General features: G+C 53.4%; 1 long non-coding RNA gene across 2 annotated transcripts; it reads left to right on the plus strand.

Moving 5' to 3' along the window:
• The first annotated feature begins 111 nt into the window (after positions 1-111).
• On the plus strand, positions 112-20,141 carry LOC125961120 (uncharacterized). Of its 2 annotated transcripts, none has more exons than XR_007471446.1 (3): positions 112-297; positions 2,508-2,979; positions 19,164-20,141. It is a non-coding gene; the product is annotated as an uncharacterized LOC125961120 (long non-coding RNA). The 2 variants fall into 2 exon arrangements; XR_007471445.1 differs by lacking the exon at positions 2,508-2,979 and adding an exon at positions 12,950-13,420.
• The last annotated feature ends 4,711 nt before the right edge of the window (positions 20,142-24,852 follow it).

Below are 24,852 nucleotides of genomic sequence, written 5' to 3' on the forward strand. Positions count from 1 at the left end.
GTGAAGGTGCAACAGTGAGTGCTGCGATTTAGTCAGAGCTGCTGTGAAGGGGCACTTGAGAGTTCTTAGAGTTAGAGCTGCTATGAATGGGCAACAGTGGGCGCTGAGTTAGAGCTGCAGGGAAGGGGCAAAATAGAGCGCTGAGATTTAGTCAGTGCTGCACTGAAGGGGCAACAGCGAGCGCTGAGAGTTAGAGCTGCGTTGATGGGGCAACAGAGCTCGCTGAGGTTAACAGCTGCTGTGAAGGGGCAACTGAGAGCGCTTAGAATTAGAGCTGCTCTCAATTAGCAAACAGCGGTGAGAGTTAGAGCTCCTGTGAAGGGGCAATAGAGAGCGCTGAGAGTTAAAGCTGCCTTGTGGAATCAGAGAGCACTGAGATTTAGTCAGAGCTGCTCTGAAGGGCAACAGAGAGCGGTGAGAGTTAGAGCTGCGTTAAAGTGGGAACAGAGAGTGCTGTGAGTTATAGAGCTGCACTGAAGGGGCAACTGAGAGCGCTTAGAGTTAGAGCTGCTGTGAAGGGGAAACAGAGAGAGCTGTGAGAGTGAGAGCTGCGTTGAAGGGGCAACACGGTGTGCTGAGAGATAGAGCTGGTGTGAAGGGGCAACAGAGAGCGCTGAGATTTAGTCAGAGCTGCTATGCAGGGGCAACAGAGCGCTGAGAGTTATAGCTGCTATGAATTGGCAACAGTGAGCGCTGAGTTACAGCTGCGTTGAAGGAGCAACCCAGAGGGTTGAGAGTCAGGGCTGCTGTGAAGCGGAAACAGAGTGGTGAGAGTTAGAGCTGCTGCGAAGGGGAAACAGAGTGGTGAGAGTTGCAGCTGTTGTGAAGGGGCAACACACAGCGCTGAGAGATAGAGCTGTTGTGAAGGGGCTACACAGAGCGCTGAGATTTAGTCAGAGCTGCACTGAAGGCGCAATAGCGAGCGCTGAGGTTTAGAGCTGCGTCGAAGGGGCAACAAAGGGCGCTTAGAATTAGAGCTGCTCTGAAGGAGCAAACAGAGCGGTGAGAGTTAGAGCTCCTGTGAAGGGGCAGTAGAGAGCTCTGAGAGATACAGCTGCTGTGGAGGGGCCACAGAGAGTGCTGAGATTTCATCAGAGCTGCTCTGAAGTGGCAACTGAGAGCGCTTACAGTTATAGGTGCTGTGAAGGGGCAACAGAGAGCGCTGCGATTTAGTCAGAGCTGCTGTGAAGGGGCAACAGAAAGTGCTGAGAGTTAGAGCTGATGTGAAGGGGAAACTTAGAGCGCTTAGCGTTAGAGCTGCTATGAATGGGCAACAGGGAGAGGTGAGATTAATTCAGAGCTGTTCTGAAGGGGCAAAAGAGAGCGCTGAGAGTTAGAGCTGCAGATAAGTGGCAACAGGGAGCGGTGAGAGTTATTCGAAGATGTTGTGAAGGGGCAACACAGAGCGCTGAGTTAGAGCTGTTGTGAAGGGGCAACCGGGAGCGCTGAAAGTTGGTCAGAGCTGCTCTGAAGGGCAACAGAGCGCTCTGAGAGTTAGCGCTGCTGTGCAGGGGCAACAGAGAGCGCTTAGAGAGCTGCTGTGAAGGGGAAACACAGAGCGCTGAGATTTAGTGAGAGCTGCACTGAAGGGGCAACCCAGAGCGCTGTGAGTTAGAGCTGCTGAGAAGGGGCAACTGAGTGCACTTAGAGTTACAGCTGCTGTGTAGGGGCAGCAGACAACGCTTGAGAGTCAGTCAGCGCTCCTGTGAAGGGGCACCAGGGATCGCTGAGAATTAGAGCTGCGTTGAAGGGGCAACACGGAGTGGTGAGATTTAGCGTTGCTGAGAAGGGGCAACACATAGCGCTGAGAGAGCTCCTGTGAAGGGGCAACAGATAGCGGTGAGAGGTAGTTAGAGCTGCTGTGACTGTGCAAGAGACAGAGGTGAGAGTTGGGACAGCGTTGAAGGGGCAGCACAGAGCGCTGAGAGATAGAGCTGGTGTGAAGGGGCAACAGAGAGGGCTGAGATTTATTCAGAGCTGCTCTGAAGGGGCAACGGTCAGGGCTGAGAGTTATATCTGCTATGAATGGGCAACAGTGAGCTCTGAGTTACAGCTGCGTTGAAGGGGCCACACAGAGCGTTGAGAGTCAGGGCTGCTGTGAAGCGGAAACAGAGTGGTGAGAGTTAGAGCTGCCGTGAAGGGGAAACAGAGAGTGGTGAGAGTTACAGCTGTTGTGAAGGGGCAACACACAGCGCTGAGATTTAGAGCTGCTGTGAAGGGGCAACACAGATCGCTGAGATTTAGTCAGAGCTCCTCTGAAGGGGCAACAGAGCGCTCTGAGAGTTAGAGCTGCTGTGAAGGGGCAACAGAGCGTGCTGAGAGAGTTTCTGTGAAGGGGCAACACAGCGCGCTGAGATTTAGTCAGAGCTGCACTGAAGGGGCAACAGCGAGCGCTGAGAGTTAGAGCTGCGTTGAAGGGGCAACAGAGCTCGCTGAGCTTTACAGCTGCTGTGAAGGGGCAAGTGAGAGCGCTTAGAATTAGAGCTGCTGTCAATTAGCAAACAGAGCGGTGAGAGTTAGAGCTCCTGTGAAGGGGCAATAGAGAGCGCTGAGAGTTAAAGCTGCCTTGGGGAATCAGAGAGCACTGAGATTTAGTCAGAGCTGCTCTGAAGGGCAACAGAGAGCGGTGAGAGTTAGAGCTGCGTTAAAGTGGGAACAGAGAGTGCTGTGAGTTATAGAGCTGCACTGAAGGGGCAACTGAGAGCGCTTAGAGTTAGAGCTGCTGTGAAGGGGAAACAGAGAGAGCTCTGAGAGTTAGAGCTGCGTTGAAGGGGCAACACGGTGTGCTGAGAGATAGAGCTGGTGTGAAGGGGCAACAGAGAGCGCTGAGATTTAGTCAGAGCTGCTATGCAGGGGCAACAGAGCGCTGAGAGTTATAGCTGCTATGAATGGGCAACAGTGAGCGCTGAGTTACAGCTGCGTTGAAGGAGCAACCCAGAGCGTTGAGAGTGAGGGCTGCTGTGAAGCGGAAACAGAGTGGTGAGAGTTAGAGCTGCTGTGAAAGGGAAACAGAGAGTGGAGAGAGTTAGAGCTGTTGTGAAGGGGCAACACACGGCGCTGAGATTTAGAGCTGCTGTGTAGGGGCTACACAGAGCGCTGAGAAAGCTTCTGTGAAGGGGAAACACAGAGCGCTGAGATTTAGTCAGAGCTGCACTGAAGGGGCAACCCAGAGTGCTGTGCGTTAGAGCTGCATTGAAGGGGTAAATGAGAGCTTTTAGAGTTAGAGCTGCTGTGAAAGGGCAACAGAGATCCGTGAGAGTTACAGCTGCGTTGAAGGGGCAACACAGAGCGCTGTGAGTTAGAGCTGCATTGAAGGGGCAACTGAGAGAGCTCAGCGTTAGAGCTGCTGTGAAGGGGCAACACAGAGCACTGGAAGTTAGAGCTGCTGAGAAGGGGCAACTGAGTGCACTTAGAGTTACAGCTGCTGTGTAGGGGCAGCAGACAACGCTTGAGAGTCAGTCAGCGCTCCTGTGAAGGGGCACCAGGGATGGCTGAGAATTAGAGCTGCGTTGAAGAGGCAACACGGAGTGCTGAGATTTAGCGTTGCTGAGAAGGGGCAACACATAGCGCTGAGAGTTAGAGCTCCTGTGAAGGGGCAACAGATAGCGGTGAGAGGTAGTTAGAGCTGCTGTGACTGTGCAAGAGAGAGAGGTGAGAGTTAGAACTGCGTTGAAGGGGCAGCACAGAGCGCTGAGAGGTAGAGCTGGTGTGAAGGGGCAACAGAGAGCGCTGAGATTTATTCAGAGCTGCTCTGAAGGGGCAACAGTCAGGGCTGAGAGTTATATCTGCTATGAATGGGCAACAGAGAGCGCTGAGATTTAGTCAGAGCTCCTCTGAAGGGGCAACAGAGCGCTCTGAGAGTTAGAGCTGCTGTGAAGGGGCAACAGAAAGCGCTGAGATTTAGTCAGTGCTACTCTGAAGGGCAACAGAGCGCGCTGAGAGTTAGAGCTGCTGTGAAGGGGCAACAGAGAGCGCTGAGAGACAGAGCTGTTGTGAAGGCGAAACAGAGAGCGCTGAGATTTACTCAGAGCTGCTGTGAAGGGGCAACAGAGCGCTGAGAGTTATAGCTGCTATGAATGTGCAACAGAGAGCGCTGAGATTTAGTCAGAGCTCCTCTGAAGGGGCAACAGAGCGCTCTGAGAGTTAGAGCTGCTGTGAAGGGGCAACTGAGAGCACTTAGAGTTAAAGCCGCTGTGAAGGGGCAACAGAGAGCGTAGAGAGTCAGGGCTGCTGTGAAGCAGAAACAGAGATTGGTGAGAGTTAGAGCTGCCGTGAAGGGGAAACAGAGAGTGGTGAGAGTTACAGCTGTTGTGAAGGGGCAACACACAGCGCTGAGATTTAGAGCTGCTGTGAAGGGGCAACACAGATCGCTGAGATTTAGTCAGAGCTCCTCTGAAGGGGCAACAGAGCGCTCTGAGAGTTAGAGCTGCTGTGAAGGGGCAACAGAGCGTGCTGAGAGAGTTTCTGTGAAGGGGCAACACAGCGCGCTGAGATTTAGTCAGAGCTGCACTGAAGGGGCAACAACGAGCGCTGAGAGTTAGATCTGCGTTGAAGGGGCAACAGAGCTCGCTGAGGTTTACAGCTGCTGTGAAGGGGCAAGTGAGAGCGCTTAGAATTAGAGCTGCTGTCAATTAGCAAACAGAGCGGTGAGAGTTAGAGCTCCTGTGAAGGGGCAATAGAGAGCGCTGAGAGTTAAAGCTGCCTTGGGGAATCAGAGAGCACTGAGATTTAGTCAGAGCTGCTCTGAAGGGCAACAGAGAGCGGTGAGAGTTAGAGCTGCGTTAAAGTGGGAACAGAGAGTGCTGTGAGTTATAGAGCTGCACTGAAGGGGCAACTGAGAGCGCTTAGAGTTAGAGCTGCTGTGAAGGGGAAACAGAGAGAGCTCTGAGAGTTAGAGCTGCGTTGAAGGGGCAACACGGTGTGCTGAGAGATAGAGCTGGTGTGAAGGGGCAACAGAGAGCGCTGAGATTTAGTCAGAGCTGCTATGCAGGGGCAACAGAGCGCTGAGAGTTATAGCTGCTATGAATGGGCAACAGTGAGCGCTGAGTTACAGCTGCGTTGAAGGAGCAACCCAGAGGGTTGAGAGTCAGGGCTGCTGTGAAGCGGAAACAGAGAGTGGTGAGAGTTAGAGCTGCTGCGAAGGGGAAACAGAGTGGTGAGAGTTGCAGCTGTTGTGAAGGGGCAACACACAGCGCTGAGAGTTAGAGCTGTTGTGAAGGGGCTACACAGAGCGCTGAGATTTAGTCAGAGCTGCACTGAAGGCGCAACAGCGAGCGCTGAGGTTTAGAGCTGCGTCGAAGGGGCAACAAAGGGCGCTTAGAATTAGAGCTGCTCTGAAGGAGCAAACAGAGCGGTGAGAGTTAGAGCTCCTGTGAAGGGGCAGTAGAGAGCTCTGAGAGATACAGCTGCTGTGGAGGGGCCGCAGAGAGTGCTGAGATTTCATCAGAGCTCCTCTGAAGTGGCAACTGAGAGCGCTTACAGTTATAGGTGCTGTGAAGGGGCAACAGAGAGCGCCGCGATTTAGTCAGAGCTGCTGTGAAGGGGCAACAGAAAGCGCTGAGATTTAGTCAGTGCTACTCTGAAGGGCAACAGAGCGCGCTGAGAGTTAGAGCTGCTGTGAAGGGGCAACAGAGAGCGCTGAGAGACAGAGCTGTTGTGAAGGCGAAACAGAGAGCGCTGAGATTTACTCAGAGCTGCTGTGAAGGGGCAACAGAGCGCTGAGAGTTATAGCTGCTATGAATGTGCAACAGAGAGCGCTGAGATTTAGTCAGAGCTCCTCTGAAGGGGCAACAGAGCGCTCTGAGAGTTAGAGCTGCTGTGAAGGGGCAACTGAGAGCACTTAGAGTTAAAGCCGCTGTGAAGGGGCAACAGAGAGCGTAGAGAGTCAGGGCTGCTGTGAAGCAGAAACAGAGATTGGTGAGAGTTAGAGCTGCCGTGAAGGGGAAGCAGAGAGTGGTGAGAGTTACAGCTGTTGTGAAGGGGCAACACACAGCGCTGAGATTTAGAGCTGCTGTGAAGGGGCAACACAGATCGCTGAGATTTAGTCAGAGCTCCTCTGAAGGGGCAACAGAGCGCTCTGAGAGTTAGAGCTGCTGTGAAGGGGCAACAGAGCGTGCTGAGAGAGTTTCTGTGAAGGGGCAACACAGCGCGCTGAGATTTAGTCAGAGCTGCACTGAAGGGGCAACAACGAGCGCTGAGAGTTAGATCTGCGTTGAAGGGGCAACAGAGCTCGCTGAGGTTTACAGCTGCTGTGAAGGGGCAACTGAGAGCGCTTAGAATTAGAGCTGCTGTCAATTAGCAAACAGAGCGGTGAGAGTTAGAGCTCCTGTGAAGGGGCAATAGAGAGCGCTGAGAGTTAAAGCTGCCTTGGGGAATCAGAGAGCACTGAGATTTAGTCAGAGCTGCTCTGAAGGGCAACAGAGAGCGGTGAGAGTTAGAGCTGCGTTAAAGTGGGAACAGAGAGTGCTGTGAGTTATAGAGCTGCACTGAAGGGGCAACTGAGAGCGCTTAGAGTTAGAGCTGCTGTGAAGGGGAAACAGAGAGAGCTCTGAGAGTTAGAGCTGCGTTGAAGGGGCAACACGGTGTGCTGAGAGATAGAGCTGGTGTGAAGGGGCAACAGAGAGCGCTGAGATTTAGTCAGAGCTGCTATGCAGGGGCAACAGAGCGCTGAGAGTTATAGCTGCTATGAATTGGCAACAGTGAGCGCTGAGTTACAGCTGCGTTGAAGGAGCAACCCAGAGGGTTGAGAGTCAGGGCTGCTGTGAAGCGGAAACAGAGAGTGGTGAGAGTTAGAGCTGCTGCGAAGGGGAAACAGAGTGGTGAGAGTTGCAGCTGTTGTGAAGGGGCAACACACAGCGCTGAGAGTTAGAGCTGTTGTGAAGGGGCTACACAGAGCGCTGAGATTTAGTCAGAGCTGCACTGAAGGCGCAACAGCGAGCGCTGAGGTTTAGAGCTGCGTCGAAGGGGCAACAAAGGGCGCTTAGAATTAGAGCTGCTCTGAAGGAGCAAACAGAGCGGTGAGAGTTAGAGCTCCTGTGAAGGGGCAGTAGAGAGCTCTGAGAGATACAGCTGCTGTGGAGGGGCCACAGAGAGTGCTGAGATTTCATCAGAGCTCCTCTGAAGTGGCAACTGAGAGCGCTTACAGTTATAGGTGCTGTGAAGGGGCAACAGAGAGCGCCGCGATTTAGTCAGAGCTGCTGTGAAGGGGCAACAGAAAGTGCTGAGAGTTAGAGCTGATGTGAAGGGGAAACTTAGAGCGCTTAGCGTTAGAGCTGCTATGAATGGGCAACAGGGAGAGGTGAGATTAATTCAGAGCTGTTCTGAAGGGGCAAAAGAGAGCGCTGAGAGTTAGAGCTGCAGATAAGTGGCAACAGGGAGCGGTGAGAGTTATTCGAAGATGTTGTGAAGGGGCAACACAGAGCGCTGAGTTAGAGCTGTTGTGAAGGGGCAACCGGGAGCGCTGAAAGTTAGTCAGAGCTGCTCTGAAGGGCAACAGAGCGCTCTGAGAGTTAGCGCTGCTGTGCAGGGGCAACAGAGAGCGCTTAGAGAGCTGCTGTGAAGGGGAAACACAGAGCGCTGAGATTTAGTGAGAGCTGCACTGAAGGGGCAACCCAGAGCGCTGTGAGTTAGAGCTGCTGAGAAGGGGCAACTGAGTGCACTTAGAGTAACAGCTGCTGTGAAGGGGCAGCAGACAACGCTTGAGAATCTGTCAGCGCTCCTGTGAAGGGGCACCAGGGATCGCTGAGAATTAGAGCTGCGTTGAAGGGGCAACACGGAGTGGTGAGATTTAGCGTTGCTGAGAAGGGGCAACACATAGCGCTGAGAGAGCTCCTGTGAAGGGGCAACAGATAGCGGTGAGAGGTAGTTAGAGCTGCTGTGACTGTGCAAGAGACAGAGGTGAGAGTTGGGACAGCGTTGAAGGGGCAGCACAGAGCGCTGAGAGATAGAGCTGGTGTGAAGGGGCAACAGAGAGGGCTGAGATTTATTCAGAGCTGCTCTGAAGGGGCAACGGTCAGGGCTGAGAGTTATATCTGCTATGAATGGGCAACAGTGAGCTCTGAGTTACAGCTGCGTTGAAGGGGCCACACAGAGCGTTGAGAGTCAGGGCTGCTGTGAAGCGGAAACAGAGTGGTGAGAGTTAGAGCTGCCGTGAAGGGGAAACAGAGAGTGGTGAGAGTTACAGCTGTTGTGAAGGGGCAACACACAGCGCTGAGATTTAGAGCTGCTGTGAAGGGGCAACACAGATCGCTGAGATTTAGTCAGAGCTCCTCTGAAGGGGCAACAGAGCGCTCTGAGAGTTAGAGCTGCTGTGAAGGGGCAACAGAGCGTGCTGAGAGAGTTTCTGTGAAGGGGCAACACAGCGCGCTGAGATTTAGTCAGAGCTGCACTGAAGGGGCAACAGCGAGCGCTGAGAGTTAGAGCTGCGTTGAAGGGGCAACAGAGCTCGCTGAGCTTTACAGCTGCTGTGAAGGGGCAAGTGAGAGCGCTTAGAATTAGAGCTGCTGTCAATTAGCAAACAGAGCGGTGAGAGTTAGAGCTCCTGTGAAGGGGCAATAGAGAGCGCTGAGAGTTAAAGCTGCCTTGGGGAATCAGAGAGCACTGAGATTTAGTCAGAGCTGCTCTGAAGGGCAACAGAGAGCGGTGAGAGTTAGAGCTGCGTTAAAGTGGGAACAGAGAGTGCTGTGAGTTATAGAGCTGCACTGAAGGGGCAACTGAGAGCGCTTAGAGTTAGAGCTGCTGTGAAGGGGAAACAGAGAGAGCTCTGAGAGTTAGAGCTGCGTTGAAGGGGCAACACGGTGTGCTGAGAGATAGAGCTGGTGTGAAGGGGCAACAGAGAGCGCTGAGATTTAGTCAGAGCTGCTATGCAGGGGCAACAGAGCGCTGAGAGTTATAGCTGCTATGAATGGGCAACAGTGAGCGCTGAGTTACAGCTGCGTTGAAGGAGCAACCCAGAGGGTTGAGAGTCAGGGCTGCTGTGAAGCGGAAACAGAGAGTGGTGAGAGTTAGAGCTGCTGCGAAGGGGAAACAGAGTGGTGAGAGTTGCAGCTGTTGTGAAGGGGCAACACACAGCGCTGAGAGTTAGAGCTGTTGTGAAGGGGCTACACAGAGCGCTGAGATTTAGTCAGAGCTGCACTGAAGGCGCAACAGCGAGCGCTGAGGTTTAGAGCTGCGTCGAAGGGGCAACAAAGGGCGCTTAGAATTAGAGCTGCTCTGAAGGAGCAAACAGAGCGGTGAGAGTTAGAGCTCCTGTGAAGGGGCAGTAGAGAGCTCTGAGAGATACAGCTGCTGTGGAGGGGCCACAGAGAGTGCTGAGATTTCATCAGAGCTCCTCTGAAGTGGCAACTGAGAGCGCTTACAGTTATAGGTGCTGTGAAGGGGCAACAGAGAGCGCCGCGATTTAGTCAGAGCTGCTGTGAAGGGGCAACAGAAAGTGCTGAGAGTTAGAGCTGATGTGAAGGGGAAACTTAGAGCGCTTAGCGTTAGAGCTGCTATGAATGGGCAACAGGGAGAGGTGAGATTAATTCAGAGCTGTTCTGAAGGGGCAAAAGAGAGCGCTGAGAGTTAGAGCTGCAGATAAGTGGCAACAGGGAGCGGTGAGAGTTATTCGAAGATGTTGTGAAGGGGCAACACAGAGCGCTGAGTTAGAGCTGTTGTGAAGGGGCAACCGGGAGCGCTGAAAGTTAGTCAGAGCTGCTCTGAAGGGCAACAGAGCGCTCTGAGAGTTAGCGCTGCTGTGCAGGGGCAACAGAGAGCGCTTAGAGAGCTGCTGTGAAGGGGAAACACAGAGCGCTGAGATTTAGTGAGAGCTGCACTGAAGGGGCAACCCAGAGCGCTGTGAGTTAGAGCTGCTGAGAAGGGGCAACTGAGTGCACTTAGAGTAACAGCTGCTGTGAAGGGGCAGCAGACAACGCTTGAGAATCTGTCAGCGCTCCTGTGAAGGGGCACCAGGGATCGCTGAGAATTAGAGCTGCGTTGAAGGGGCAACACGGAGTGGTGAGATTTAGCGTTGCTGAGAAGGGGCAACACATAGCGCTGAGAGAGCTCCTGTGAAGGGGCAACAGATAGCGGTGAGAGGTAGTTAGAGCTGCTGTGACTGTGCAAGAGAGAGAGGTGAGAGTTGGGACTGCGTTGAAGGGGCAGCACAGAGCGCTGAGAGATAGAGCTGGTGTGAAGGGGCAACAGAGAGGGCTGAGATTTATTCAGAGCTGCTCTGAAGGGGCAACGGTCAGGGCTGAGAGTTATATCTGCTATGAATGGGCAACAGTGAGCTCTGAGTTACAGCTGCGTTGAAGGGGCCACACAGAGCGTTGAGAGTCAGGGCTGCTGTGAAGCGGAAACAGAGTGGTGAGAGTTAGAGCTGCCGTGAAGGGGAAACAGAGAGTGGTGAGAGTTACAGCTGTTGTGAAGGGGCAACACACAGCGCTGAGATTTAGAGCTGCTGTGAAGGGGCAACACAGATCGCTGAGATTTAGTCAGAGCTCCTCTGAAGGGGCAACAGAGCGCTCTGAGAGTTAGAGCTGCTGTGAAGGGGCAACAGAGCGTGCTGAGAGAGTTTCTGTGAAGGGGCAACACAGCGCGCTGAGATTTAGTCAGAGCTGCACTGAAGGGGCAACAGCGAGCGCTGAGAGTTAGAGCTGCGTTGAAGGGGCAACAGAGCTCGCTGAGCTTTACAGCTGCTGTGAAGGGGCAAGTGAGAGCGCTTAGAATTAGAGCTGCTGTCAATTAGCAAACAGAGCGGTGAGAGTTAGAGCTCCTGTGAAGGGGCAATAGAGAGCGCTGAGAGTTAAAGCTGCCTTGGGGAATCAGAGAGCACTGAGATTTAGTCAGAGCTGCTCTGAAGGGCAACAGAGAGCGGTGAGAGTTAGAGCTGCGTTAAAGTGGGAACAGAGAGTGCTGTGAGTTATAGAGCTGCACTGAAGGGGCAACTGAGAGCGCTTAGAGTTAGAGCTGCTGTGAAGGGGAAACAGAGAGAGCTCTGAGAGTTAGAGCTGCGTTGAAGGGGCAACACGGTGTGCTGAGAGATAGAGCTGGTGTGAAGGGGCAACAGAGAGCGCTGAGATTTAGTCAGAGCTGCTATGCAGGGGCAACAGAGCGCTGAGAGTTATAGCTGCTATGAATGGGCAACAGTGAGCGCTGAGTTACAGCTGCGTTGAAGGAGCAACCCAGAGGGTTGAGAGTCAGGGCTGCTGTGAAGCGGAAACAGAGAGTGGTGAGAGTTAGAGCTGCTGCGAAGGGGAAACAGAGTGGTGAGAGTTGCAGCTGTTGTGAAGGGGCAACACACAGCGCTGAGAGTTAGAGCTGTTGTGAAGGGGCTACACAGAGCGCTGAGATTTAGTCAGAGCTGCACTGAAGGCGCAACAGCGAGCGCTGAGGTTTAGAGCTGCGTCGAAGGGGCAACAAAGGGCGCTTAGAATTAGAGCTGCTCTGAAGGAGCAAACAGAGCGGTGAGAGTTAGAGCTCCTGTGAAGGGGCAGTAGAGAGCTCTGAGAGATACAGCTGCTGTGGAGGGGCCACAGAGAGTGCTGAGATTTCATCAGAGCTCCTCTGAAGTGGCAACTGAGAGCGCTTACAGTTATAGGTGCTGTGAAGGGGCAACAGAGAGCGCCGCGATTTAGTCAGAGCTGCTGTGAAGGGGCAACAGAAAGTGCTGAGAGTTAGAGCTGATGTGAAGGGGAAACTTAGAGCGCTTAGCGTTAGAGCTGCTATGAATGGGCAACAGGGAGAGGTGAGATTAATTCAGAGCTGTTCTGAAGGGGCAAAAGAGAGCGCTGAGAGTTAGAGCTGCAGATAAGTGGCAACAGGGAGCGGTGAGAGTTATTCGAAGATGTTGTGAAGGGGCAACACAGAGCGCTGAGTTAGAGCTGTTGTGAAGGGGCAACCGGGAGCGCTGAAAGTTAGTCAGAGCTGCTCTGAAGGGCAACAGAGCGCTCTGAGAGTTAGCGCTGCTGTGCAGGGGCAACAGAGAGCGCTTAGAGAGCTGCTGTGAAGGGGAAACACAGAGCGCTGAGATTTAGTGAGAGCTGCACTGAAGGGGCAACCCAGAGCGCTGTGAGTTAGAGCTGCTGAGAAGGGGCAACTGAGTGCACTTAGAGTAACAGCTGCTGTGAAGGGGCAGCAGACAACGCTTGAGAATCTGTCAGCGCTCCTGTGAAGGGGCACCAGGGATCGCTGAGAATTAGAGCTGCGTTGAAGGGGCAACACGGAGTGGTGAGATTTAGCGTTGCTGAGAAGGGGCAACACATAGCGCTGAGAGAGCTCCTGTGAAGGGGCAACAGATAGCGGTGAGAGGTAGTTAGAGCTGCTGTGACTGTGCAAGAGACAGAGGTGAGAGTTGGGACTGCGTTGAAGGGGCAGCACAGAGCGCTGAGAGATAGAGCTGGTGTGAAGGGGCAACAGAGAGGGCTGAGATTTATTCAGAGCTGCTCTGAAGGGGCAACGGTCAGGGCTGAGAGTTATATCTGCTATGAATGGGCAACAGTGAGCTCTGAGTTACAGCTGCGTTGAAGGGGCCACACAGAGCGTTGAGAGTCAGGGCTGCTGTGAAGCGGAAACAGAGTGGTGAGAGTTAGAGCTGCCGTGAAGGGGAAACAGAGAGTGGTGAGAGTTACAGCTGTTGTGAAGGGGCAACACACAGCGCTGAGATTTAGAGCTGCTGTGAAGGGGCAACACAGATCGCTGAGATTTAGTCAGAGCTCCTCTGAAGGGGCAACAGAGCGCTCTGAGAGTTAGAGCTGCTGTGAAGGGGCAACAGAGCGTGCTGAGAGAGTTTCTGTGAAGGGGCAACACAGCGCGCTGAGATTTAGTCAGAGCTGCACTGAAGGGGCAACAACGAGCGCTGAGAGTTAGATCTGCGTTGAAGGGGCAACAGAGCTCGCTGAGGTTTACAGCTGCTGTGAAGGGGCAAGTGAGAGCGCTTAGAATTAGAGCTGCTGTCAATTAGCAAACAGAGCGGTGAGAGTTAGAGCTCCTGTGAAGGGGCAATAGAGAGCGCTGAGAGTTAAAGCTGCCTTGGGGAATCAGAGAGCACTGAGATTTAGTCAGAGCTGCTCTGAAGGGCAACAGAGAGCGGTGAGAGTTAGAGCTGCGTTAAAGTGGGAACAGAGAGTGCTGTGAGTTATAGAGCTGCACTGAAGGGGCAACTGAGAGCGCTTAGAGTTAGAGCTGCTGTGAAGGGGAAACAGAGAGAGCTCTGAGAGTTAGAGCTGCGTTGAAGGGGCAACACGGTGTGCTGAGAGATAGAGCTGGTGTGAAGGGGCAACAGAGAGCGCTGAGATTTAGTCAGAGCTACGATGAAGGGTCAACAGATGGCTGAGAGTTATAGCTGCTATGAATGGGCAACAGTGAGCGCTGAGTTACAGCTGTGTTGATGGGCAACCCAGAGCGTTGAGAGTGAGGGCTGCTGTGAAGCGGAAACAGAGTGGTGAGAGTTAGAGCTGCTGTGAAAGGGAAACAGAGAGTGGAGAGAGTTAGAGCTGTTGTGAAGGGGCAACACACGGCGCTGAGATTTAGAGCTGCTGTGTAGGGGCTACACAGAGCGCTGAGAAAGCTTCTGTGAAGGGGAAACACAGAGCGCTGAGATTTAGTCAGAGCTGCACTGAAGGGGCAACCCAGAGTGCTGTGCGTTAGAGCTGCATTGAAGGGGTAAATGAGAGCTTTTAGAGTTAGAGCTGCTGTGAAAGGGCAACAGAGATCCGTGAGAGTTACAGCTGCGTTGAAGGGGCAACACAGAGCGCTGTGAGTTAGAGCTGCATTGAAGGGGCAACTGAGAGAGCTCAGCGTTAGAGCTGCTGTGAAGGGGCAACACAGAGCACTGGAAGTTAGAGCTGCTGAGAAGGGGCAACTGAGTGCACTTAGAGTTACAGCTGCTGTGTAGGGGCAGCAGACAACGCTTGAGAGTCAGTCAGCGCTCCTGTGAAGGGGCACCAGGGATGGCTGAGAATTAGAGCTGCGTTGAAGAGGCAACACGGAGTGCTGAGATTTAGCGTTGCTGAGAAGGGGCAACACATAGCGCTGAGAGTTAGAGCTCCTGTGAAGGGGCAACAGATAGCGGTGAGAGGTAGTTAGAGCTGCTGTGACTGTGCAAGAGAGAGAGGTGAGAGTTAGAACTGCGTTGAAGGGGCAGCACAGAGCGCTGAGAGGTAGAGCTGGTGTGAAGGGGCAACAGAGAGCGCTGAGATTTATTCAGAGCTGCTCTGAAGGGGCAACAGTCAGGGCTGAGAGTTATATCTGCTATGAATGGGCAACAGAGAGCGCTGAGATTTAGTCAGAGCTCCTCTGAAGGGGCAACAGAGCGCTCTGAGAGTTAGAGCTGCTGTGAAGGGGCAACAGAAAGCGCTGAGATTTAGTCAGTGCTACTCTGAAGGGCAACAGAGCGCGCTGAGAGTTAGAGCTGCTGTGAAGGGGCAACAGAGAGCGCTGAGAGACAGAGCTGTTGTGAAGGCGAAACAGAGAGCGCTGAGATTTACTCAGAGCTGCTGTGAAGGGGCAACAGAGCGCTGAGAGTTATAGCTGCTATGAATGTGCAACAGAGAGCGCTGAGATTTAGTCAGAGCTCCTCTGAAGGGGCAACAGAGCGCTCTGAGAGTTAGAGCTGCTGTGAAGGGGCAACTGAGAGCACTTAGAGTTAAAGCCGCTGTGAAGGGGCAACAGAGAGCGTAGAGAGTCAGGGCTGCTGTGAAGCAGAAACAGAGATTGGTGAGAGTTAGAGCTGCCGTGAAGGGGAAGCAGAGAGTGGTGAGAGTTACAGCTGTTGTGAAGGGGCAACACACAGCGCTGAGATTTAGAGCTGCTGTGAAGGGGCAACACAGATCGCTGAGATTTAGTCAGAGCTCCTCTGAAGGGGCAACAGAGCGCTCTGAGAGTTAGAGCTGCTGTGAAGGGGCAACAGAGCGTGCTGAGAGAGTTTCTGTGAAGGGGCAACACAGCGCGCTGAGATTTAGTCAGAGCTGCACTGAAGGGGCAACAACGAGCGCTGAGAGTTAGATCTGCGTTGAAGGGGCAACAGAGCTCGCTGAGGTTTACAGCTGCTGTGAAGGGGCAACTGAGAGCGCTTAGAATTAGAGCTGCTGTCAATTAGCAAACAGAGCGGTGAGAGTTAGAGCTCCTGTGAAGGGGCAATAGAGAGCGCTGAGAGTTAAAGCTGCCTTGGGGAATCAGAGAGCACTGAGATTTAGTCAGAGCTGCTCTGAAGGGCAACAGAGAGCGGTGAGAGTTAGAGCTGCGTTAAAGTGGGAACAGAGAGTGCTGTGAGTTATAGAGCTGCACTGAAGGGGCAACTGAGAGCGCTTAGAGTTAGAGCTGCTGTGAAGGGGAAACAGAGAGAGCTCTGAGAGTTAGAGCTGCGTTGAAGGGGCAACACGGTGTGCTGAGAGATAGAGCTGGTGTGAAGGGGCAACAGAGAGCGCTGAGATTTAGTCAGAGCTGCTATGCAGGGGCAACAGAGCGCTGAGAGTTATAGCTGCTATGAATTGGCAACAGTGAGCGCTGAGTTACAGCTGCGTTGAAGGAGCAACCCAGAGGGTTGAGAGTCAGGGCTGCTGTGAAGCGGAAACAGAGAGTGGTGAGAGTTAGAGCTGCTGCGAAGGGGAAACAGAGTGGTGAGAGTTGCAGCTGTTGTGAAGGGGCAACACACAGCGCTGAGAGTTAGAGCTGTTGTGAAGGGGCTACACAGAGCGCTGAGATTTAGTCAGAGCTGCACTGAAGGCGCAACAGCGAGCGCTGAGGTTTAGAGCTGCGTCGAAGGGGCAACAAAGGGCGCTTAGAATTAGAGCTGCTCTGAAGGAGCAAACAGAGCGGTGAGAGTTAGAGCTCCTGTGAAGGGGCAGTAGAGAGCTCTGAGAGATACAGCTGCTGTGGAGGGGCCACAGAGAGTGCTGAGATTTCATCAGAGCTCCTCTGAAGTGGCAACTGAGAGCGCTTACAGTTATAGGTGCTGTGAAGGGGCAACAGAGAGCGCCGCGATTTAGTCAGAGCTGCTGTGAAGGGGCAACAGAGAGCGCCGCGATTTAGTCAGAGCTGCTGTGAAGGGGCAACAGAAAGTGCTGAGAGTTAGAGCTGATGTGAAGGGGAAACTTAGAGCGCTTAGCGTTAGAGCTGCTATGAATGGGCAACAGGGAGAGGTGAGATTAATTCAGAGCTGTTCTGAAGGGGCAAAAGAGAGCGCTGAGAGTTAGAGCTGCAGATAAGTGGCAACAGGGAGCGGTGAGAGTTATTCGAAGATGTTGTGAAGGGGCAACACAGAGCGCTGAGTTAGAGCTGTTGTGAAGGGGCAACCGGGAGCGCTGAAAGTTAGTCAGAGCTGCTCTGAAGGGCAACAGAGCGCTCTGCGAGTTAGCGCTGCTGTGCAGGGGCAACAGAGAGCGCTTAGAGAGCTGCTGTGAAGGGGAAACACAGAGCGCTGAGATTTAGTGAGAGCTGCACTGAAGGGGCAACCCAGAGCGCTGTGAGTTAGAGCTGCTGAGAAGGGGCAACTGAGTGCACTTAGAGTAACAGCTGCTGTGAAGGGGCAGCAGACAACGCTTGAGAATCTGTCAGCGCTCCTGTGAAGGGGCACCAGGGATCGCTGAGAATTAGAGCTGCGTTGAAGGGGCAACACGGAGTGGTGAGATTTAGCGTTGCTGAGAAGGGGCAACACATAGCGCTGAGAGAGCTCCTGTGAAGGGGCAACAGATAGCGGTGAGAGGTAGTTAGAGCTGCTGTGACTGTGCAAGAGAGAGAGGTGAGAGTTGGGACTGCGTTGAAGGGGCAGCACAGAGCGCTGAGAGATAGAGCTGGTGTGAAGGGGCAACAGAGAGGGCTGAGATTTATTCAGAGCTGCTCTGAAGGGGCAACGGTCAGGGCTGAGAGTTATATCTGCTATGAATGGGCAACAGTGAGCTCTGAGTTACAGCTGCGTTGAAGGGGCCACACAGAGCGTTGAGAGTCAGGGCTGCTGTGAAGCGGAAACAGAGTGGTGAGAGTTAGAGCTGCCGTGAAGGGGAAACAGAGAGTGGTGAGAGTTACAGCTGTTGTGAAGGGGCAACACACAGCGCTGAGATTTAGAGCTGCTGTGAAGGGGCAACACAGATCGCTGAGATTTAGTCAGAGCTCCTCTGAAGGGGCAACAGAGCGCTCTGAGAGTTAGAGCTGCTGTGAAGGGGCAACAGAGCGTGCTGAGAGAGTTTCTGTGAAGGGGCAACACAGCGCGCTGAGATTTAGTCAGAGCTGCACTGAAGGGGCAACAGCGAGCGCTGAGAGTTAGAGCTGCGTTGAAGGGGCAACAGAGCTCGCTGAGCTTTACAGCTGCTGTGAAGGGGCAAGTGAGAGCGCTTAGAATTAGAGCTGCTGTCAATTAGCAAACAGAGCGGTGAGAGTTAGAGCTCCTGTGAAGGGGCAATAGAGAGCGCTGAGAGTTAAAGCTGCCTTGGGGAATCAGAGAGCACTGAGATTTAGTCAGAGCTGCTCTGAAGGGCAACAGAGAGCGGTGAGAGTTAGAGCTGCGTTAAAGTGGGAACAGAGAGTGCTGTGAGTTATAGAGCTGCACTGAAGGGGCAACTGAGAGCGCTTAGAGTTAGAGCTGCTGTGAAGGGGAAACAGAGAGAGCTCTGAGAGTTAGAGCTGCGTTGAAGGGGCAACACGGTGTGCTGAGAGATAGAGCTGGTGTGAAGGGGCAACAGAGAGCGCTGAGATTTAGTCAGAGCTGCTATGCAGGGGCAACAGAGCGCTGAGAGTTATAGCTGCTATGAATGGGCAACAGTGAGCGCTGAGTTACAGCTGCGTTGAAGGAGCAACCCAGAGGGTTGAGAGTCAGGGCTGCTGTGAAGCGGAAACAGAGAGTGGTGAGAGTTAGAGCTGCTGCGAAGGGGAAACAGAGTGGTGAGAGTTGCAGCTGTTGTGAAGGGGCAACACACAGCGCTGAGAGTTAGAGCTGTTGTGAAGGGGCTACACAGAGCGCTGAGATTTAGTCAGAGCTGCACTGAAGGCGCAACAGCGAGCGCTGAGGTTTAGAGCTGCGTCGAAGGGGCAACAAAGGGCGCTTAGAATTAGAGCTGCTCTGAAGGAGCAAACAGAGCGGTGAGAGTTAGAGCTCCTGTGAAGGGGCAGTAGAGAGCTCTGAGAGATACAGCTGCTGTGGAGGGGCCACAGAGAGTGCTGAGATTTCATCAGAGCTCCTCTGAAGTGGCAACTGAGAGCGCTTACAGTTATAGGTGCTGTGAAGGGGCAACAGAGAGCGCCGCGATTTAGTCAGAGCTGCTGTGAAGGGGCAACAGAAAGTGCTGAGAGTTAGAGCTGATGTGAAGGGGAAACTTAGAGCGCTTAGCGTTAGAGCTGCTATGAATGGGCAACAGGGAGAGGTGAGATTAATTCAGAGCTGTTCTGAAGGGGCAAAAGAGAGCGCTGAGAGTTAGAGCTGCAGATAAGTGGCAACAGGGAGCGGTGAGAGTTATTCGAAGATGTTGTGAAGGGGCAACACAGAGCGCTGAGTTAGAGCTGTTGTGAAGGGGCAACCGGGAGCGCTGAAAGTTAGTCAGAGCTGCTCTGAAGGGCAACAGAGCGCTCTGAGAGTTAGCGCTGCTGTGCAGGGGCAACAGAGAGCGCTTAGAGAGCTGCTGTGAAGGGGAAACACAGAGCGCTGAGATTTAGTGAGAGCTGCACTGAAGGGGCAACCCAGAGCGCTGTGAGTTAGAGCTGCTGAGAAGGGGCAACTGAGTGCACTTAGAGTAACAGCTGCTGTGAAGGGGCAGCAGACAACGCTTGAGAATCTGTCAGCGCTCCTGTGAAGGGGCACCAGGGATCGCTGAGAATTAGAGCTGCGTTGAAGGGGCAACACGGAGTGGTGAGATTTAGCGTTGCTGAGAAGGGGCAACACATAGCGCTGAGAGAGCTCCTGTGAAGGGGCAACAGATAGCGGTGAGAGGTAGTTAGAGCTGCTGTGACTGTGCAAGAGACAGAGGTGAGAGTTGGGACTGCGTTGAAGGGGCAGCACAGAGCGCTGAGAGATAGAGCTGGTGTGAAGGGGCAACAGAGAGGGCTGAGATTTATTCAGAGCTGCTCTGAAGGGGCAACGGTCAGGGCTGAGAGTTATATCTGCTATGAATGGGCAACAGTGAGCTCTGAGTTACAGCTGCGTTGAAGGGGCCACACAGAGCGTTGAGAGTCAGGGCTGCTGTGAAGCGGAAACAGAGTGGTGAGAGTTAGAGCTGCCGTGAAGGGGAAACAGAGAGTGGTGAGAGTTACAGCTGTTGTGAAGGGGCAACACACAGCGCTGAGATTTAGAGCTGCTGTGAAGGGGCAACACAGATCGCTGAGATTTAGTCAGAGCTCCTCTGAAGGGGCAACAGAGCGCTCTGAGAGTTAGAGCTGCTGTGAAGGGGCAACAGAGCGTGCTGAGAGAGTTTCTGTGAAGGGGCAACACAGCGCGCTGAGATTTAGTCAGAGCTGCACTGAAGGGGCAACAACGAGCGCTGAGAGTTAGATCTGCGTTGAAGGGGCAACAGAGCTCGCTGAGGTTTACAGCTGCTGTGAAGGGGCAAGTGAGAGCGCTTAGAATTAGAGCTGCTGTCAATTAGCAAACAGAGCGGTGAGAGTTAGAGCTCCTGTGAAGGGGCAATAGAGAGCGCTGAGAGTTAAAGCTGCCTTGGGGAATCAGAGAGCACTGAGATTTAGTCAGAGCTGCTCTGAAGGGCAACAGAGAGCGGTGAGAGTTAGAGCTGCGTTAAAGTGGGAACAGAGAGTGCTGTGAGTTATAGAGCTGCACTGAAGGGGCAACTGAGAGCGCTTAGAGTTAGAGCTGCTGTGAAGGGGAAACAGAGAGAGCTCTGAGAGTTAGAGCTGCGTTGAAGGGGCAACACGGTGTGCTGAGAGATAGAGCTGGTGTGAAGGGGCAACAGAGAGCGCTGAGATTTAGTCAGAGCTACGATGAAGGGTCAACAGATGGCTGAGAGTTATAGCTGCTATGAATGGGCAACAGTGAGCGCTGAGTTACAGCTGTGTTGATGGGCAACCCAGAGCGTTGAGAGTGAGGGCTGCTGTGAAGCGGAAACAGAGTGGTGAGAGTTAGAGCTGCTGTGAAAGGGAAACAGAGAGTGGAGAGAGTTAGAGCTGTTGTGAAGGGGCAACACACGGCGCTGAGATTTAGAGCTGCTGTGTAGGGGCTACACAGAGCGCTGAGAAAGCTTCTGTGAAGGGGAAACACAGAGCGCTGAGATTTAGTCAGAGCTGCACTGAAGGGGCAACCCAGAGTGCTGTGCGTTAGAGCTGCATTGAAGGGGTAAATGAGAGCTTTTAGAGTTAGAGCTGCTGTGAAAGGGCAACAGAGATCCGTGAGAGTTACAGCTGCGTTGAAGGGGCAACACAGAGCGCTGTGAGTTAGAGCTGCATTGAAGGGGCAACTGAGAGAGCTCAGCGTTAGAGCTGCTGTGAAGGGGCAACACAGAGCACTGGAAGTTAGAGCTGCTGAGAAGGGGCAACTGAGTGCACTTAGAGTTACAGCTGCTGTGTAGGGGCAGCAGACAACGCTTGAGAGTCAGTCAGCGCTCCTGTGAAGGGGCACCAGGGATGGCTGAGAATTAGAGCTGCGTTGAAGAGGCAACACGGAGTGCTGAGATTTAGCGTTGCTGAGAAGGGGCAACACATAGCGCTGAGAGTTAGAGCTCCTGTGAAGGGGCAACAGATAGCGGTGAGAGGTAGTTAGAGCTGCTGTGACTGTGCAAGAGAGAGAGGTGAGAGTTAGAACTGCGTTGAAGGGGCAGCACAGAGCGCTGAGAGGTAGAGCTGGTGTGAAGGGGCAACAGAGAGCGCTGAGATTTATTCAGAGCTGCTCTGAAGGGGCAACAGTCAGGGCTGAGAGTTATATCTGCTATGAATGGGCAACAGAGAGCGCTGAGATTTAGTCAGAGCTCCTCTGAAGGGGCAACAGAGCGCTCTGAGAGTTAGAGCTGCTGTGAAGGGGCAACAGAAAGCGCTGAGATTTAGTCAGTGCTACTCTGAAGGGCAACAGAGCGCGCTGAGAGTTAGAGCTGCTGTGAAGGGGCAACAGAGAGCGCTGAGAGACAGAGCTGTTGTGAAGGCGAAACAGAGAGCGCTGAGATTTACTCAGAGCTGCTGTGAAGGGGCAACAGAGCGCTGAGAGTTATAGCTGCTATGAATGTGCAACAGAGAGCGCTGAGATTTAGTCAGAGCTCCTCTGAAGGGGCAACAGAGCGCTCTGAGAGTTAGAGCTGCTGTGAAGGGGCAACTGAGAGCACTTAGAGTTAAAGCCGCTGTGAAGGGGCAACAGAGAGCGTAGAGAGTCAGGGCTGCTGTGAAGCAGAAACAGAGATTGGTGAGAGTTAGAGCTGCCGTGAAGGGGAAGCAGAGAGTGGTGAGAGTTACAGCTGTTGTGAAGGGGCAACACACAGCGCTGAGATTTAGAGCTGCTGTGAAGGGGCAACACAGATCGCTGAGATTTAGTCAGAGCTCCTCTGAAGGGGCAACAGAGCGCTCTGAGAGTTAGAGCTGCTGTGAAGGGGCAACAGAGCGTGCTGAGAGAGTTTCTGTGAAGGGGCAACACAGCGCGCTGAGATTTAGTCAGAGCTGCACTGAAGGGGCAACAACGAGCGCTGAGAGTTAGATCTGCGTTGAAGGGGCAACAGAGCTCGCTGAGGTTTACAGCTGCTGTGAAGGGGCAACTGAGAGCGCTTAGAATTAGAGCTGCTGTCAATTAGCAAACAGAGCGGTGAGAGTTAGAGCTCCTGTGAAGGGGCAATAGAGAGCGCTGAGAGTTAAAGCTGCCTTGGGGAATCAGAGAGCACTGAGATTTAGTCAGAGCTGCTCTGAAGGGCAACAGAGAGCGGTGAGAGTTAGAGCTGCGTTAAAGTGGGAACAGAGAGTGCTGTGAGTTATAGAGCTGCACTGAAGGGGCAACTGAGAGCGCTTAGAGTTAGAGCTGCTGTGAAGGGGAAACAGAGAGAGCTCTGAGAGTTAGAGCTGCGTTGAAGGGGCAACACGGTGTGCTGAGAGATAGAGCTGGTGTGAAGGGGCAACAGAGAGCGCTGAGATTTAGTCAGAGCTGCTATGCAGGGGCAACAGAGCGCTGAGAGTTATAGCTGCTATGAATTGGCAACAGTGAGCGCTGAGTTACAGCTGCGTTGAAGGAGCAACCCAGAGGGTTGAGAGTCAGGGCTGCTGTGAAGCGGAAACAGAGAGTGGTGAGAGTTAGAGCTGCTGCGAAGGGGAAACAGAGTGGTGAGAGTTGCAGCTGTTGTGAAGGGGCAACACACAGCGCTGAGAGTTAGAGCTGTTGTGAAGGGGCTACACAGAGCGCTGAGATTTAGTCAGAGCTGCACTGAAGGCGCAACAGCGAGCGCTGAGGTTTAGAGCTGCGTCGAAGGGGCAACAAAGGGCGCTTAGAATTAGAGCTGCTCTGAAGGAGCAAACAGAGCGGTGAGAGTTAGAGCTCCTGTGAAGGGGCAGTAGAGAGCTCTGAGAGATACAGCTGCTGTGGAGGGGCCACAGAGAGTGCTGAGATTTCATCAGAGCTCCTCTGAAGTGGCAACTGAGAGCGCTTACAGTTATAGGTGCTGTGAAGGGGCAACAGAGAGCGCCGCGATTTAGTCAGAGCTGCTGTGAAGGGGCAACAGAGAGCGCCGCGATTTAGTCAGAGCTGCTGTGAAGGGGCAACAGAAAGTGCTGAGAGTTAGAGCTGATGTGAAGGGGAAACTTAGAGCGCTTAGCGTTAGAGCTGCTATGAATGGGCAACAGGGAGAGGTGAGATTAATTCAGAGCTGTTCTGAAGGGGCAAAAGAGAGCGCTGAGAGTTAGAGCTGCAGATAAGTGGCAACAGGGAGCGGTGAGAGTTATTCGAAGATGTTGTGAAGGGGCAACACAGAGCGCTGAGTTAGAGCTGTTGTGAAGGGGCAACCGGGAGCGCTGAAAGTTAGTCAGAGCTGCTCTGAAGGGCAACAGAGCGCTCTGCGAGTTAGCGCTGCTGTGCAGGGGCAACAGAGAGCGCTTAGAGAGCTGCTGTGAAGGGGAAACACAGAGCGCTGAGATTTAGTGAGAGCTGCACTGAAGGGGCAACCCAGAGCGCTGTGAGTTAGAGCTGCTGAGAAGGGGCAACTGAGTGCACTTAGAGTAACAGCTGCTGTGAAGGGGCAGCAGACAACGCTTGAGAATCTGTCAGCGCTCCTGTGAAGGGGCACCAGGGATCGCTGAGAATTAGAGCTGCGTTGAAGGGGCAACACGGAGTGGTGAGATTTAGCGTTGCTGAGAAGGGGCAACACATAGCGCTGAGAGAGCTCCTGTGAAGGGGCAACAGATAGCGGTGAGAGGTAGTTAGAGCTGCTGTGACTGTGCAAGAGACAGAGGTGAGAGTTGGGACTGCGTTGAAGGGGCAGCACAGAGCGCTGAGAGATAGAGCTGGTGTGAAGGGGCAACAGAGAGGGCTGAGATTTATTCAGAGCTGCTCTGAAGGGGCAACGGTCAGGGCTGAGAGTTATATCTGCTATGAATGGGCAACAGTGAGCTCTGAGTTACAGCTGCGTTGAAGGGGCCACACAGAGCGTTGAGAGTCAGGGCTGCTGTGAAGCGGAAACAGAGTGGTGAGAGTTAGAGCTGCCGTGAAGGGGAAACAGAGAGTGGTGAGAGTTACAGCTGTTGTGAAGGGGCAACACACAGCTCTGAGAGTTAGAGCTGCTGTGAAGGGGCAACACAGATCGCTGAGATTTAGTCAGAGCTCCTCTGAAGGGGCAACAGAGCGCTCTGAGAGTTAGAGCTGCTGTGAAGGGGCAACAGAGCGTGCTGAGAGAGTTTCTGTGAAGGGGCAACACAGCGCGCTGAGATTTAGTCAGAGCTGCACTGAAGGGGCAACAGCGAGCGCTGAGAGTTAGAGCTGCGTTGAAGGGGCAACAGAGCTCGCTGAGCTTTACAGCTGCTGTGAAGGGGCAAGTGAGAGCGCTTAGAATTAGAGCTGCTGTCAATTAGCAAACAGAGCGGTGAGAGTTAGAGCTCCTGTGAAGGGGCAATAGAGAGCGCTGAGAGTTAAAGCTGCCTTGGGGAATCAGAGAGCACTGAGATTTAGTCAGAGCTGCTCTGAAGGGCAACAGAGAGCGGTGAGAGTTAGAGCTGCGTTAAAGTGGGAACAGAGAGTGCTGTGAGTTATAGAGCTGCACTGAAGGGGCAACTGAGAGCGCTTAGAGTTAGAGCTGCTGTGAAGGGGAAACAGAGAGAGCTCTGAGAGTTAGAGCTGCGTTGAAGGGGCAACACGGTGTGCTGAGAGATAGAGCTGGTGTGAAGGGGCAACAGAGAGCGCTGAGATTTAGTCAGAGCTGCTATGCAGGGGCAACAGAGCGCTGAGAGTTATAGCTGCTATGAATTGGCAACAGTGAGCGCTGAGTTACAGCTGCGTTGAAGGAGCAACCCAGAGGGTTGAGAGTCAGGGCTGCTGTGAAGCGGAAACAGAGAGTGGTGAGAGTTAGAGCTGCTGCGAAGGGGAAACAGAGTGGTGAGAGTTGCAGCTGTTGTGAAGGGGCAACACACAGCGCTGAGAGTTAGAGCTGTTGTGAAGGGGCTACACAGAGCGCTGAGATTTAGTCAGAGCTGCACTGAAGGCGCAACAGCGAGCGCTGAGGTTTAGAGCTGCGTCGAAGGGGCAACAAAGGGCGCTTAGAATTAGAGCTGCTCTGAAGGAGCAAACAGAGCGGTGAGAGTTAGAGCTCCTGTGAAGGGGCAGTAGAGAGCTCTGAGAGATACAGCTGCTGTGGAGGGGCCACAGAGAGTGCTGAGATTTCATCAGAGCTCCTCTGAAGTGGCAACTGAGAGCGCTTACAGTTATAGGTGCTGTGAAGGGGCAACAGAGAGCGCCGCGATTTAGTCAGAGCTGCTGTGAAGGGGCAA

Source organism: Orcinus orca, chromosome 14 (genome assembly GCF_937001465.1).
Source record: "Orcinus orca chromosome 14, mOrcOrc1.1, whole genome shotgun sequence".
NCBI classification, from domain to species: Eukaryota; Metazoa; Chordata; class Mammalia; order Artiodactyla; family Delphinidae; genus Orcinus; species Orcinus orca.